This window comes from Nelumbo nucifera, chromosome 2 (genome assembly GCF_055504915.1).
Source record: "Nelumbo nucifera cultivar China Antique chromosome 2, China Antique-T2T, whole genome shotgun sequence".
NCBI classification, from domain to species: Eukaryota; Viridiplantae; Streptophyta; class Magnoliopsida; order Proteales; family Nelumbonaceae; genus Nelumbo; species Nelumbo nucifera.
Genome location: NC_142650.1, coordinates 55430716 through 55447319, shown reverse-complemented (window position 1 = coordinate 55447319; position 16604 = coordinate 55430716). Strand labels below are relative to the sequence as shown.

The following is a 16604-nucleotide window of genomic DNA, read 5'->3' as shown; positions in this document are numbered from 1 at the left end:
TTCAGATTTGAAGGAACGGACTGGAGGAGCTCATCCAGCCTTTAAAACCTAATCCTGAGAACATCAAACCACTTTTCCCTCCGGGTCAATGGTTAATCCATACCAACGTAAAAAAAAAAAAATATATAAGAAAAATTTTTGTTTTTGGGTGCGACTATGATATGAAAAAGATATGATATTCGAAAAAGAACTGACCGATAAACTGGAATGATAAATGTTATAGCAAATAAGGTGATATTTTGTCAAAATTCATGGGTAGGTTTTGATTGATCAATGTTCTTTCTATACCATATCTTTTCTGCATCATAGATTTTCCCTTTGTTTTTTAATCCATTGGGCCCATGCCATCGTGGTGTAGTTAAAATCTCACCACACACTTTTATCAACAAAAAATTCAATAAAATATTTTGGTTATTTATTGCAAAACCTTGTAAGAATGATTGAATTTAACCGTGGACGAAAAATTGTAATCCAAAACGGTTCAAAGTATAGATATGTGTTGGCCGATGCACATCATACTAGTGGGTCACTGATACGTGAAATAAGGGGAGTTTCAGTGTAAGACCTGTTTTAAGGGATAGTCAGGCCTTTAACTGACCCCTGAACATATTTGGAAAAAAAATTAAAAAAAATGGAAATTGTATTAATACAAAATCTGATATGTTCAATTCGGTGTATCGGACTGTATCAATACTTTGAACCTTAGACCTTTAGTATGGTTTGAATTGAACTATACTCTCAAACGGTGTGAATTGGAACCAAGCGATCGATCCACATATTTCCACAATACCAAACATCCTCCTAGTTGCATATAAAATGTCATCAACTCTCCTTGTTGCTCCTGTAATGAGAATTATATTGAGTCTAACTCTAGTTAGAATTTTGGAATTTCAAGTGCTTCTGCTAGGTGGATTTCTTTGCTTCATAGATATCTACTTCATCTTTAAAGACCCCATCGTCAGTTCTTGCAACATAGCCATATGTTCTTATTTGATTTTGTGTCTTAAATTCCATTCTATATAATTAACTTTATTGACAATTTCTATGATACCTGATGAAAAACTTTCACCAATCAGAAACCCACATGAATTTGAATGAATATATACCTTGGTTATATCAATTTGGATAATACCAGTTGATTGGTTTAAGTCAGATTAAACTTTCTTTTGGAAATTTTCTAAGAAAATGTAAAGAGTATTTCTCTTTGTGAAATTATGACTTTGGGAAGAAATTAAACATTATTTTGGGGAAGATTTTTCTTTTCTTTTTTACATTACTTATGTGGTTCTGCCATTTCTGAGTCTTGGAATGAATCATCACCTGTAACTTTATGATAGAAAGATCACTTGAAATCTAGCTGGCGCCTTGAGAAGACAATAGATGGATTTCCCAATATGTTGAGTTCTAGGAGGTGCCCTTTGATTTGTATTTGAATTTATTCCTCCCACCATGATTCTCCATGGCTGAATGACTACTCACCAAGTAATTCCAAATTTCTACCAAAATGTGAAATTTAGAGTCAAAATCCATCTTTTATGCATTCTATTTACTGACAAATAGGCCCCTATCACAATATCTTGAGATTCTTATCTAGAAATGACAATTCCAAATCTGCTGCCAAATCCAATTCCACTGCGATCCAAGTACAAGCCGAGTAATAGTCAATTGGGAATCCATCTCCTAGGTTGTAGATATTGTTCAAATGCCTTCGGATTTTCTTGGAAGGTGGCACCTAATATATCTATAAAACTTGACATAACTAAAGATCCCAATCCAATGGCTCGCAATTACCTGCAGGCTTGCAAATTACAGCGGTTCAGCTTTCAGACTTGAACTGGATCCATTATAGGGGTTTGCTTCTATTTCTGTTTCCTGCAATTATATATTCTAGTTAATTCAGAGATTTTTTTTTTGCACATCAACTCTGCTAGTTTGATTAGTTTTAGAGATATTTTTTTTTTGTACATCAACTCTGCTAGTATGAGCTTGTCTTGCACCGCCGAGGAGGGTTGGTTAGGTTGATAGTCAGTATTAAAACTTTTGCCAAAGTCCTATGATCATGGATATCGAATTATCTTTTTGCATTCATGACCATGATATACATATTTTATCAGATGCTTGGGCTGGGAATATTTTGTGGTTTACCTTTTGTTTTAGATTTGACTTTGTCATGTTTGTTTGTGAGAAGTAAAATAATGTAACCCCGCTTTATATGAAAATGAATGGTGGTAGAAGGAAATTATTTGTTTGGGGGAAACAAGGTAGGAGGCAGAATGATATGGTCCCATATTATATGAGAATTAAGGTAGGAGAAAGTTGGTGAAAATTTTACTACAGTTTTTTTTTTATGTAAAATTAATTTACATTGTTAATGAATAAAGATAGGACAAAAAGTGAGAAATTTGCACCAATTAAAAATACAAATTATGATTACACACAAATGGATGCAAAACTGAATCAGGTGCAAAATTTGATTTATATCTACAATACAAACAAATGGAACCTTATTATGTACATCTTTGATATTATAGGGATGAATGGTATTCATTTTTTGTTAGAATTTTGTAAGTTACATGCTTGCATGAAGTTTTCTTTTAGACTCAGTTTGGAAGGAATACAAATACAAATATATAGTGTAAAACTTTGTATTTTATATTATTTTTAGAGGATGTATACAATTTTACTTTTTAAAGCAAAAAAAAAAATGCCACATCAACAAAAATCATATTCATATTGTTTTTGTATATGTTTTGAAAAAGTTGCACATATTATATTTTCTGCTTAATAATGATTTAGTGGGAAGAATTCTTTTTTAAGGGGCCTATTCATTAGGTCAAATCCTTTTCACAATAAAAATCATAACAAACCGACTTGCGAATTGATTCCAAACAGACCAGCATACAAACCAGAGTGGCAACTAACAATTTAGGCAACCATGAACCTGCCACCCCCACATCCCCTTTAAGGAGCTGGTCATTATCAAACCATATTATTGATGGGATGGGCTTGGATATAGGGAGTGGGGACAAAGCACAATCCATCAAGACTAGGACCCATTAATTACTGCATCAATTCCAACTGAGAGAGAAGGCCTAAACAAATGAATTGGCATACATGATCACATGTTTTCAGATCATCTGATTCTTCATTAATTTCATCATTACTTTTCAGATAGAGTTTAAGTGGGGTTTTGTGTATGAATTTAAGTTATTTTTGGCCGAAATTAAATCTTGAAGATGGGGCCCATTTAAAAGATGTGTCTAATCGCCTCATTTTGGACAGATGGCAAATTAAGGACCCAAAACTGGTTATGGGTCCTCTCTCCTCAGACAAACCTTTTACCTTTTTTTCAATTATGGGCGACAAAGCCCCATGAATGACGAAGAAAAAAATGGCAGCAGCCACATCAGATTGTACTCAAGGGGGCCACTTCAGGTGGAAGCCTAAGGAATCTAATCTTTATTTATTTTATTTCTTCCAGGATATAAACGGTTATTTATGTTCTCTCTTTTGATGAGCAGCAGGTTGTTCATGTTCTGGATCCTCTTCTTACCATAAAAAAAAAAGAAAATGTTCTCGGTCCTCTGTCCACATCCAACTTTTAAAAATATACAGCAATTATATTTGTATATAATATCCCTGTTATAAGAGCAGGACCCATTTTACATGGAATTTTAAAGTGTGGGCCCCCATTGAATTTTGGTGTCAACTACTTCCGCAAAACCCGGGCCAAGGTGATGAATTGTGGGCCCTGCTAGCTCCTAATATTCCCTAATGGTGGATTCTCTGCAGACCAAATTCTCTTTTTTGAAATTGTATTACCGCCTTTTCAATGATCCCTTGATCTGGGTATTGTTAATTGTGAGAAACCTTGGATTCGCCTTTACAAACTCATTTTGGGTGTGCCTAAGTTGTGGTGGGGTAGTGATTTGGGTTTGGGCACACCCTTGATCAACTATGTGGAAGTAGTAAAGCTTTGTATATGGGTTTAAGGGTAAGGGCATCTCTCACACACATTCACACAAACAAGAAATAAATAAATAGAACAAAAGAATGATTTCCTTTGTCCTTAATAACTATGTTAAGTTTTAGTTAACATGTATCGGGTGATTGTATATGGAATTCGGATTAGCTTAACATGATGGCTATTGAGCGGGCTGTGGAATTAATCATGTTAGCATAGATGTGGATTTAATTCCTACAATCACTGACTTTGGGAAAATGGAGTTCAAATTAGCCCCCCACAACGTCTCACAGTACATTCCCACCATGTATTGAGAACATATCCTGATGATGACATCATCATTTCTGATATTACCATTGGGAGATGTTCTCAATACATGGCGGGGATGTGCTGTAGGACGTTATGGGGGGGTTGATTTGATCTCGGGAAAATGGGGTTTGTTAATGGTGTATATTACTATATATAAAAAAAATGCCCCAAGGCAGTGATAAAATACCTGGAGCCCACAGTGAAAAGTTAAATGGTCATGGATCCCTCGTATTTTATTATGGAGTGGAGTGCTATCATTGATTCCACAACCTGAACAGCTATTGCATTCAATTAATCTTTTCTCTTATTTATGTAAATACCCCCTATAGTTTGTAACTATTTTATTGATCACTGTTTTTCTTAGACAAGAATAGGAAGTGAAGCTTTTGACCTTGACATCTGTTTGGACAAATTAATAAAAAATAAAAGTAAAAAACAAAACATTGATTTTGTCCATAGTTTTGTTTTTTCTAAAAGTTTAATATGAGAGTTATGGGTATTTTCAGAATAAAAAAATTCTGAACCCATGCCCTTTCACATTTTCCACTTGTTTTAAGAGGCCACATAATGATTCTCAAACAAAAATACAAACAATTCCTATCAAATGGTCAATTAAGTAAAGTGGTTGCAAACTATAGGGGTGTTTTAGTAATATACAAATTATAGGGATTGTTTAATATGAAAAATGAATTTTATTGTATAGAAACATATTTTAGTCTAATCTTACCACATACACACTACACACAACAAGACTATTATATATGAAATTTTTCTTTCCTCGTAAAGTCAGATTCTTCTACCAAGTATGGATGGTAAATGGAATAACATATCAAATATGAAAAGGAATGGTAAGGCACTTGATTCAGGGGGTATTTGGCAAGTCTTCCTACACGGTGTTTTGGGCTTTTCAAAGTTGAGAAGACCTTGGTCTTTTTCATTAGGCAATGAAAGACAGGAAGCTAAAAAGACCCATACCCCAGAAAGTTCGTGGAAGCCCAAAATGGCCAAAAACCAGAAAACCATGAAGCTTCCCATCTTTTCACACCTAAAATCTGTTTAATAGCTTGATAGAATACTGTAGACCAGAATACTTACCAAATGGTCTTATTTTGATACATCTTTTGATCTGCTGAATTGCTGAAAGATCTACTTAAAAAGACTTGTCAAACAGTTCTTCATATACTAGTATAGGATATACCTTTTGTCAGTACCCAATTTTTGCTCAACTCATTTGCCTTACGTCTTTGTTCTCTCCCCCAAACTTTAAAATCATTGAGATATATACGTCAACTACCACATCCCATCCCAAAATCATGGCAATCAATCATAGAAACTGATAAGCCCCAAGGAGCAAATCTAAATTCTTTACAAGATTCAACAACTTAATTTATAATTCAACTCAAAATCTCTGTAGTTGATCATTCCATTGACAAATATTCCAACCGTACTAAGAGTTACAATCCTGATGATCAAACCCTTCTTAGTAATTCCAAAACCCTAAATTAACCCACCATTCAATTTCAACCGTAAATTCCCTTATTTCCTTTCGAAACTAGCAAATCTTTCAATCCACACCTCTGATCAAAGATCCATCTTTTCCATCAAATCCAAGGTACTTAATAATGCCTATCCACCAAATTTTACTTCGAGATTCTCTCATTTGACCCACCATCAAGCTGAGATTCTATTTCATTAAATCTTATTGATTAGAGCACATCATGCCATGGATCTCCATCATCCTAGATTTATTTGACCAATCGGACCTCACCACCATGTTCAAAGTCCCAAAAAACCAAAGTACATCAATTTTTACGGCCTAACTCCTTCATTTAACCGTTAAACTAAAAATATTTTGTTTTAGTGCTCTAGATCAAGTCGCCCTTAGTTGGCCTTGATCTAGGGTTTTAAGGATGTGGTGGTTGATGTCATTCCTTCACATAAGCCCTTCTAAACATTTGGACCAATCAGCATGCTCCTAATAGGCCAAATAAACCCAAAACCCCAAAATAACCCTTCTTGGACCTAAGAAGTAACATTAAGGCCATTATGGCCATATCTAATTTACGTTTTCTGCCATTAGCATGCCTAATTCGAACCCTTTAAGGTCAGACACGAAAACCACCTCATTGGGGGGGGGGGCAAAAACCTCAAAATCTCTTCAATCTTTCATAGAGAGCCACCGAAAAATGATGATAAAAAGCTTTTACAAGCAAAATCTTTGAGATTTCATGCATGGAGAAAGCCCTATGAAGTCTTGGACGCGTGGAGAAGAAGTTACAAACGTTGTTTGCCTTTTATCCTTTACAAATAGCACATTTTTGAATGGAAAAAGGGGCAGGGGGGATGGAGGGAGAGCACCCACAGTTCAGAGAAACTTGACCTTGAATGAAAACATATCCAAACCCTATGTTAATGGGAATCCTAGGGTTTTAAAAGGCGTCCAAATCATTCGAACTCTCCCAATTTCATTCCTAACACATAACTAAGTCTAAGAAAATTTAAAATATTTGTTTCCTATCATCCAAGAGCATTTGGAATCGAACTACCAACGAGGATCACCCTCAACATGCATTTCAGAGTCTGTCTTAATTGCTGAAAATTGTTTATCAAGGCTACACTCGAGAGGTAATCCTCTTAGCTCATCTTGTTAATGTTTTTGCTTGACTTTTAGTAATTTTATTTGTTTTTTAAGTCATTTGATTGCTTATTGTTGTGGTAAGGTTGAAGGAATTTAAGGTTCATGGAAGGATTCTTTAGTTTTATTAGCCATGGTACTTAAGGGAGAGAGGAAAGGGGTTTGGGGAATTCAGTACCCATTCCCTTAAAACAACCTCATTAAACCATGGTTGACATTTTTTTTTGTTGAAATTATTTTTCATGAATTTTACAATCCTTTAGCCCTTCCTTGTGTTCTAGTCTTGTTTGTTAGTTAAGTAAATCTAGTTTGTTTCCTAGAAGCCTAGATAGATCTCAAACTGAGTTGTGTTTGCAACTAAGGAGAGGGGTGCCTAACCCCTTCCCTCCCCTTATTCAAAGAACTCTTGAATTTCTGTTTGTAGGCCGGTGAAAAAGTGGAGTCTCTACTCATCTAAAAATCTGAATGGTTTAACCTGAAAAGAATACCCATTTCCTCTTAAACAAAAATGGGTGGCAACTCTATTGGGCCGGCCATGAGCTTTTTAGAACTCACACCTTCATTAACACTCTTTGTTATGGAAAAATATTTAAAATTACCTTGCCAATGACCCCATGATTATGTATGTATTCTTTAAATTGTTGAAAACCTTTAGGATAATGTTCAATGAAGTATCCCATTAAAAAAAGGTTTAGGTATAGAACTAATGGGGTCGTGATTTGCTATTTGATCATGATGAGTTAGCCAAACGGCTTGAAAAGGCATGGTGAATGACAAGAGAACTTTTTCTCTGAACACCCTAAATTCAGATATGAAGTGCCCATTTCAGAGGCTTTCATCTTGTTGCTCTTGGTCTTGGCCTCTTAGTGGGCCCCACCTGGCTAATATGGTTTTTTTTTTTTTTTTTTGAAAGTTCTTTTAGGCTTCTATGTAGCAGCTCGGCTAAAGCAATTCAACAAAGCTTCATCAGCCCTCCCCATTCTTTTATGTTGAAGCTTTTTGACTTTTCTAGACGACTAGAACTCACTAATATTGCTCCACCACTTAGTGATTTCTCAAACGGGGCATAAAAAAATTGAAATCTGAGTCACGTGAAAACTTGATAGTGGATATAATTTAATATATTAAAATTAAGATTTAAAATATCGATACAATATGAGTCATATTATTATATCAGTATTTATAAGAAACTACGACTGAATTTTTAAATTGGACTCTAATTGGAACTGACTTGTTTACTTTTTTTGACTTAGATTGAACCTACTTTCAAGAAGTGCATTATAGAAAAATTCTTGACTCTTTTGACTGTTTCTACTTAAATGCCTCACCTGGTTATATGGCTACTCTTCTCGTTGGAACTATTATTTACTCGCCCTTCGAAATAAGTGCTCTGAGAGCAGAATACAGAAATTAAAAGATTTATCAAAATTAACAATGACTTAAATCCAAGGGTATAAGAGGCAAAATAATCACCCCAATGTATGTGTTTCATTAATCATTATTCAGAAATTAAGTATGTCTAGAGTTGCTGAAATGCTGAATTTAAATTTGAGATATTTTCTAATTAACGAACACCATCTTAATTAGTTATTGAAACACCTTCCACTATATAATATTGTTTAAAAAGGCTTCCTACAAATGAACTGATTGTAAGACCAAAACAACTCTATTGTATTGCAGATGACGCGTTCATTTGTCCTTCACACGTAGTTACCATAAAAAAGATGATATAACCCCCTTACCAAACCAGTTTGGATTAAGATTAGATAGCTAGGTTCTATGCTCCTAAAGTCAAGAACAATCATCTTCAGTAATCAATTAAAATTTTCACTGGTGATTGAATCAACACAAGTTCCTTTCAATGTTTTTTGGCCCAAAACCAAATGAAGTGGTTTATTCAAATAGAAAAAGAAAAAAAAAAATTGGGTTGTGCTTCGGTAAGGGGCTCACAAGAGTGAGTAGTGTTTGTGTCACATTAGATATTTGACAATGCAGACATAATTATATATAGGTTTTAAGTATATTCTAATCTAATTAGGGTTCTCAATGTTTTATATGACATGTGAATATAGTTCGAACACGACATGAAATTAGTAGATTTGGATTCATCTTAATTGTATTTATATCAAAATCATGCACCTTATTTAAAATGATTAATAAAAGTGTCAATTTTGATTTGGCTCACTTGATGCAAAAAAAATGACTTGTTTACTGTGTGATAGGTAAAGATGATATTAAATGGTTTTTATGAATTTGTTTTAGGTAAAAGATGATTGATTTTTTATTTTACTATTTAAATCTATTTATTAAGCATGTTAATTTGAGTTACATGGGGCATATCATGTTACTCATACAATAAACATGCCGTATTAGCAAATGAGGGGCATATCATGTAAGAAGTTTTTCCATCATTTGAGGGGTAATTTATTTATTCAAAATTTAGAAAAAGAAAATATTATTATTATGAGAGGATCAAAATTGTTTAATTTCCTCAAGGCATTTAGTTGTGAAGCATGTAATTAGCAAATGAGAAGAACTATATTAAAAGTTTGGACAAGTATGAATTGATTTAAAGAATTTAACTATAATGCATTTTGAACATTTGCTGTGCGTAAATCAAAATTTCAGCCAATCACATGGTCTATTTATTACCTTTCATTGATTCATATTTCATAAGGTGTATCCGCCATTGAATATTTTAACAACATTAAATTGTGGCGTATCTCACTCATTCAAATCTTTTACTTCATGGTGTAGTTCATGCATCATAGATTTTGCCTTAATTAAAAGATGAAAGTGAAATAATTCCAAATGTTCAAACATGTTGGTAGTCCATGAAAGTAAAAAAGAGACTATTTTAGCTCGTATTGTATGTGTATTTTCAAATTTCTGACAAATACGTAACAAGTTATTGAAATTATGTAAGACATGAGAAGTTTTAATAGAAAAAGTATAACATGTGAACAATATGGATTATTAAATATATGGGATAGAAAATATGAAATCTTTGTTTTAATATGTTCTTGTAAAAAATATAAGTATATTTGTAAATATGCATTTTAGTGGATTATACACTTACAAGTAAAATATGCCAAAAATCTTGTTATTCCATTTTTTTTAATAAATTATGTTTTAAACATATATATCATTTTTATTGGTATTGTTGGTGCAGCTTTAGCCCCCATAGAACCAGGTGTTCTACGCCTTATTACTAACATGTATCATTATACATCTTCTTCTCATGAATGGTGCAAGGCTGAAAGCTTCCTTAGCATTTCACAATACCCAAAAAAAAAAAGAAATCTTAGCATTTCACTAATAGACATGTAATCGGGTTAAACGTCAGTCCAAACCAATAAGTGGTTCAAATTATTTACTAATTAAGGACACTTAAAAAAAGAAGAATTTTGTGTATGAGATCGCATGAGAGACATGAAAATTATACTATATTCCAAATATGTGGTGTGTGATGCACTTGAACGAGATGGTTCAAAAAATTTGATAATAAAAATAAAAACATTATTAAAAAAAATCAAAGAGGAGCATTAAAGAAACTGCAGTGCTTATTGCAATTTTCTTTTTTATATATATATTCCATATTTCCATTATTTCAGTTTATCGTGATTTGTTATTTTATTGAAGAGAATGCTAATTCTACTCTAATCTACATCCTTGGCATAGACACATGAAAAAGCATTTTTAAAAATATTTTCTTAAAAACTTAGGTTGGGTGATTGGGTCACTAGTTGATTGGTCCAATCATCTATTCTGAATGACTTCTATTTTGTCTTTTAGTGGATAAAAAAATCATTCCTTCTTTTTGTAAAAAAAAAATATAAAAAATATAATAACTAGCTTAATTTTATTAGCTTCAACAATTTTCATAACCTTCTTAATTACTTATTTATTCACCATACATAAATAAGTCATTCGGTTTAGCCATTTCAGCTGTTACAATATCCTTTGTCACAATTACAAAAGTACCCGCTTAACAGTTAGACGATTGCAATTTCCATATCAGCCAAGAACCGAGGCCATGGTAGAATTTAGGTCAAAAGGTAGAACCTATGAATCTAAGATCCTTGTTTTCGGGTCATGGATCTGACGGTGTAAATGGGAGGTTTACTGTAGTCCCTTGTTCACATTGACTGATGCAGAGAAAAAGGGTAGTCAAGCAAGTACTGGAGACCCCATAACCCTAACCTCGATGCCTTATAAAAGGAGAAAGTCCTAAGCATTAAAGCACTTGGACGGTTGGACCAAAAGCCCCAAACCCGTGCGGGCAGCCCGAAGTTAAAAGCACAAAAACTAGGGTTTTGGGAGATGGCGATGTGTAACTGAGGCCATATGCCTATGGTACAGTACCGGACAGCTAAGCATCTTACAAAATTAAAAATAAATAAATAATGTAATTTTATTTTTATATTAGAAATTAGAAAATAAAAAAAACAGCAAAATCGCGTCAGCTATGTGTATAAATATTTCTCTTATACACTCACCTGCTCGCACCCCTCCGTGTGTGTAATTCCACCCGTTTGCTTATGTCTTGTCGAGTTGTCTCTCTTTTCTTCCCCCCCCCCCTCTCTCTCTCTCTCTCTCTCTCTCTCTCTTCCTATCTTAGCCTCTTTCATCTCTTTTCCTCTTGAATCACAGTCGATTTGGGTAAACACGCCTCCGATCTAGGCAGGAAATTTAGATTCAAGGCCAGTTTTTGCCGAAATCGGGCTTTCTTTTCCTTCTAGTTCTATGTTTTCTAGTTTCTGCCAAGGCAGTATACTTGTAAACTCTTGGCTTTGTTGGGTTGTTCTCCTCTTGGTTCTCTAGTTCATAAAACCATAGCAGATGGGGCTGATCGCCGGAATCTGATGTGGGTTCAAATGGGTTGCTGGCTTTTGGCCGGAATCTGATCGGAGAAATCTGACTACAAAGTCCAAAACTGTGAATTACGGACTGAAACAGTGCTGGGTTGTTGGGAGTTGTATTTTGTTCATTATTTGGCGAAAACAATTAGGAGAAAAGAGCAAATGAGGTCTTTTGTTTTCAGTTCTTAGGGGATCGACTGTAGATTCTTATCTCGCCATCATGTCATCGTTATACGTTTAATTAAACCACTAGTAACATGCCACGTTAACACGGACTCGCAGTCATGAATCTGAAGATGGTGCATGAATCTTCCTATACCACTGATCAGTCTTCTCTGTTTTTTTCTTTAACTTCCCTCTTTTCTCTTCTGTTCATTTGTTCATTTCCCTGGCTTTTCTCCTTTTCTGGGTTTTATTTGTTCCTGAAGTCCCATCAGTTTATCGTGCATGGATTGATCCAGTCGTTGTTTGCGGATGTAGCACCATCAAGATTCACATGCAGATACACGGCGGCGATGTAATGATCTCCGCCCAAGTTCTGAACTGAGAATCTTGATGATGCTGCATCGGCAATAAGCGGCTACACAAGGAATTTTGCTGTACTACATGGGATGTGAACTCAGAGGTGAATTTTCTTTAATCCCTCAGCTTCTCCTTTTCCGATAGACTATTTTATGCTCTCTCTCTCTCTCTCTCTCTCTCTCTCTCTCTGATAATCCTATCGATCATCAAAGGAGCTGTGATCAGACAAATTAAGATACTGATTTGTTGAGCTTGTGGAAGGTTGAGAAGATGGGAGATTGAGATGGGAATTGGCTACAGTTAGAGAAGAATATTTGGGCATAAAGTGCAAAGAAGGTGAGGCCGGAACTACTTGTTTTGATTTTATATATTTGTTGTTGTCTTGGGGAATGCTTTGTTATTCTCTCTGCTGCTGCTTCTGTTTCTTGATATAAACACAACAGTTCAATGAAGCCGAATAGTGTGTCTTGTTAAGAAGGAATTAACAATGCTTCGTGTGGGTATTTTCCCAAGTGGTTTGTCTGTGAGGGAGTGGATCTTTGAAACCTGGGGACTCTCTCCCTGGAAACTTGAATGCAAATCATGGAGACAGAGAGAGAGAGAGAGAGAGAGAGAACGTGTGACATTATCACTACAATGGTTGGGTTTGCTTTAACTCCATCACCCATCAGTCCATCATTTATGTAGGTGGACCAACCTTGAGACACATCTTGCCTATTGGTCTTACACTTGCATTTGTTTTCACTGTTTCGGGGGTGTCACCTGGGAACGTTCCTTGTGAAGATGATTTAAAAGTCATGGTGTTGAGGAGTGAGATATATGAAAATGAGAGGACGACTCACTCACCAGTCACCACTCATCACAGCTATAATCGATTCAGTTCAAACTTTAGATAACCTTTTTACTTCTACAACTATACATGTGTTGCCTAAGATGATATATATTTGAAGTTTAATGGAATGAAATAGATCTCTTCTTTCTTCCTTCTTTGGTAAATTAAACCAAGCCTGCTTCACGGTTTTCTTCACATATCCTTTACTTTATATTACCCCACCCCTTCTTGTATTTATACTGATAACTTCAATATATATAGCTGAAGCCATTGATCTCCAAAACTGGTTTATTCGTGGAGGAAAAAGTCGTCAATCTCCTGCAGTATATTTAAGGAGGTAGTATCTTACTGTAGTCACTTTCTGTTTGGATCATATATATGATTATATAAGTTAGAACATAGGGTTTATCGTTTTGACTGTCTGTCTGGGTCGGTTGGCTGCTACTGCATTTGTCTGAATCCTTTAGTACGGACTGAACTTAGGTAATTGTTTTCTTTGAGCAAGTGGGTAGTTTCATATGTAGTTGTTGATGACAGAGAAACAATCCTTTAATACATGATTGAAAGAAAACAATAATAACTTTGCTTTGAGAGACTTATAAGAACCATTGAGTGTGTAAGATACAAGAGGAAATGGAATATTTCATTGCTGAAAACAACAATGTTTCAGTAAATCAATCACATCAAATAAGTTAATTTGTCCATATTGCCTTCATCTTAAAAGGACGAATATTTGTTAGTTCTAAACAACTTGCATTGTACCATGTGGTGACGATAATTGAAAAAAAATGGAGAGGTCATGTCATGATAACGATAAAATTCTGTTAAAATGGGTTTATGGCCTGAAATTTGTTTGAAATCTCTTGGTTTTTTTAATGTTTTGTTTACAGAAAGTTTCTGTTAACTTTCAGACTAAATTTGGGTACGTACGTCAGTTGTTAGCTTGATTAATCATACATGTAAATCTATTTAAATATTAATCTGAACCAGTTCAGAGTACATGTGATTCTCAAGACTAAACATAAAAGGAATCTCCTACATGTAACTACGTACAAGAAAAAACTGAACAAGAAAAGTCATGGTTTATGACTCAGAAACTTAAAAAGAATAATCTGTTTGAACCCAGTTTTAGGATGTGTTTTCCTCTGATAAAACACATTAAAGGGTTAAGCATAGGTATCTGTGCTTAGTCTCACACCAAAGTTAGGCAAAGAGAGACTCGAATCCCATAGTGCTCATGGCTGTATTTTCTGATCCTGGGTTCCTCACAATTGACAACCCATCTCTGCAGATTGGTTAAAATTTTACCCAGAATGCAGCCGATCGACTGTGAAACGAGCATGTTTGAAGCTCTAGATGAGCATGCAAGGTGGCAACAAAATTTGTTTTCTTCTTTATAAGCCAACAGTCTGGTGATGATATCAAGCCTTGTCATTTACGAAGTTAGACATCAGAAGCTGTTGTCAAATCAACGGAGGATGACTCCTTTTCTGCTTTCATTAGGTCATGGACTCATGGATTCACAATTTATATGCCCCAAAGTAGCAATAAAGCTTTGCAGCTTGCTTTATTTTCTTGTATGAACTTATGAGTTATGGCTGTGCTTTATTGCAGATCAACTTATCAACAAATTAAACCACTAATGCAGGTATGTATGCACATTATGTATATGCCTTGTTACATATTAACCCAAATTCATGTATCCCTATGCTCTCTCTTTATCCTCATAATAAAAAAAAAAAACTATTTTATTAAATTTTATATTCTAATTTAGAATTTTCCATTAATAGAAGATGAAGCATAAATAAGTGCCAAATTGTAATGAGAGTTAGAAAGATGTCATAAATATGAGAAATCAATGTGTTTTTTTTATTCACTTCAATGGTAAAGCAGTAATACAATATTGTACCATTTATTTATGATAAAGCTGAAATAACGGATATAAAAAGAGAAGTGAAAAATAAAAATATCAAATGGAATGGAGACCAAATCAGCCCCCCACAAGAATGCCCCCCACAACGTCCCACAGCACATCCTTGCCATGTATTGGGAACATCTCCTGATGATAACCCTAGAAATGATGATGTCATCATCGGGAGATGTTCCCAATACATGGCGGGGATGTGTTGTGGGACATTGTGGGGGGCTGATTTGAACTCAAATGAGGAAGTAATCCATAGTTGCAAGCCGCTTTTTTTTATTAAAGCATTTAGATAATTATGAAATCTAATAAATACTCTTGCATATAATTACATACATTATATTTGCATCCACTTTTGGTTGCCCTAAATATTGGAGTCCGGATCTCCTGCCCACGTCTACCCACATAACATCACAACTATACATGGAGAACATCTCATCCTCCTACATAGTATTATCCAAGGGGAGATGTTCCCAATTCACGGGGGTAGTGTGTTGTGGGTAGACGTGGGAAGAGTTCTCGTGGGCAGGAGATCCGGATTCTTAGCACCACAACCATGATCAGATCTAGAGGTGCAAGTCAGGTGGGTTAGGCCGGGTTTATGGTCAACCTAGGCCCAACCCTAAGATTTTGATTTAAGGCCCAAGCCTAGACCAAGCCTGAGGTCATGCTTGATCTTCCCAACCCGAGCCCAGCCCGCATTGTAATTTGATGCACTCGAGTTGGGCTCAGGCCTAGGCTAGGCTCAGGTTGGTCAATGTACCTGCCTGGGCCCAGCCTAAAAAATAAAAAGGCCCAAATTCTCGGGCCCAATCTCAGCCCAAGGACCAAAAATCCAAGCCCAGCCCGTATAAAATTTTGAGCTGGGTCGATTCGGGCTCGGGTTGGGCCCACCCAAGTTGCACCCCTAATTAGACCATCAGAAAATGACAAGCAACCGTTTTGATTAATTTAATTATTACATAAAAATTTTGATGTATAATACAAGTAAATATTCATTTAATAAGGCCAATCGGAGAAGTAGATTAAGCATTCAATTCAGGTAGAAGAGTGTATCCACGTATTCCCATTCACCAACATTCTTTCTCAAGCTTTCCCTTTTTCTCCTTAAATTTTTTCAGTCCGTGCAAGCATTACAAAGCATGTTTCCTTGTGGAGAGCTTATTTTAGTTGCAGAATATATATTTTAAGGAGATAAGGTCTACATATCCTTGGGAAACATCATGCCTATATTGATGTTTTACATTCTTACATACTTGATCATTTCCTTAAACATTTTTTCAGTCGTTTCTTGTGGCATTTAATGGTGTGTTCCCAATGGCCAAGACAAGCATGAAGAAACCCCTCAATGGTACTCTAGAAATTAATCCACATTTTGAATCAAACATGTTTAAATATTTATTTTCTTTTTAAATTTATAACCCTTTCATAGTTTTAGTCCTATAAGCAATACAAGTGGTTGAAGTCATCTTTATGCTCAAGAAGTTCATCAGAAAGAAATATCTTTATGGTAATAGAAATGTATATCTTCTCTTAATAAGAGTTAGAGGTTAGAAAAA

The 16604-nt window shown here is 35.0% G+C and overlaps 1 long non-coding RNA gene across 2 annotated transcripts; it reads left to right on the top strand.

The window, feature by feature from the left end:
* The first annotated feature begins 11511 nt into the window (after positions 1-11511).
* LOC104586341 (uncharacterized) lies at positions 11512-15134 on the top strand. 2 transcript variants are annotated; one of them, XR_016082214.1, is made up of 4 exons: positions 11512-12395; positions 12554-12628; positions 13386-13461; positions 14416-15134. It is a non-coding gene; the product is annotated as an uncharacterized LOC104586341 (long non-coding RNA). The 2 variants fall into 2 exon arrangements; XR_002023621.2 differs by having other exon boundaries at positions 13386-15134.
* Positions 15135-16604: the final 1470 nt, after the last annotated feature.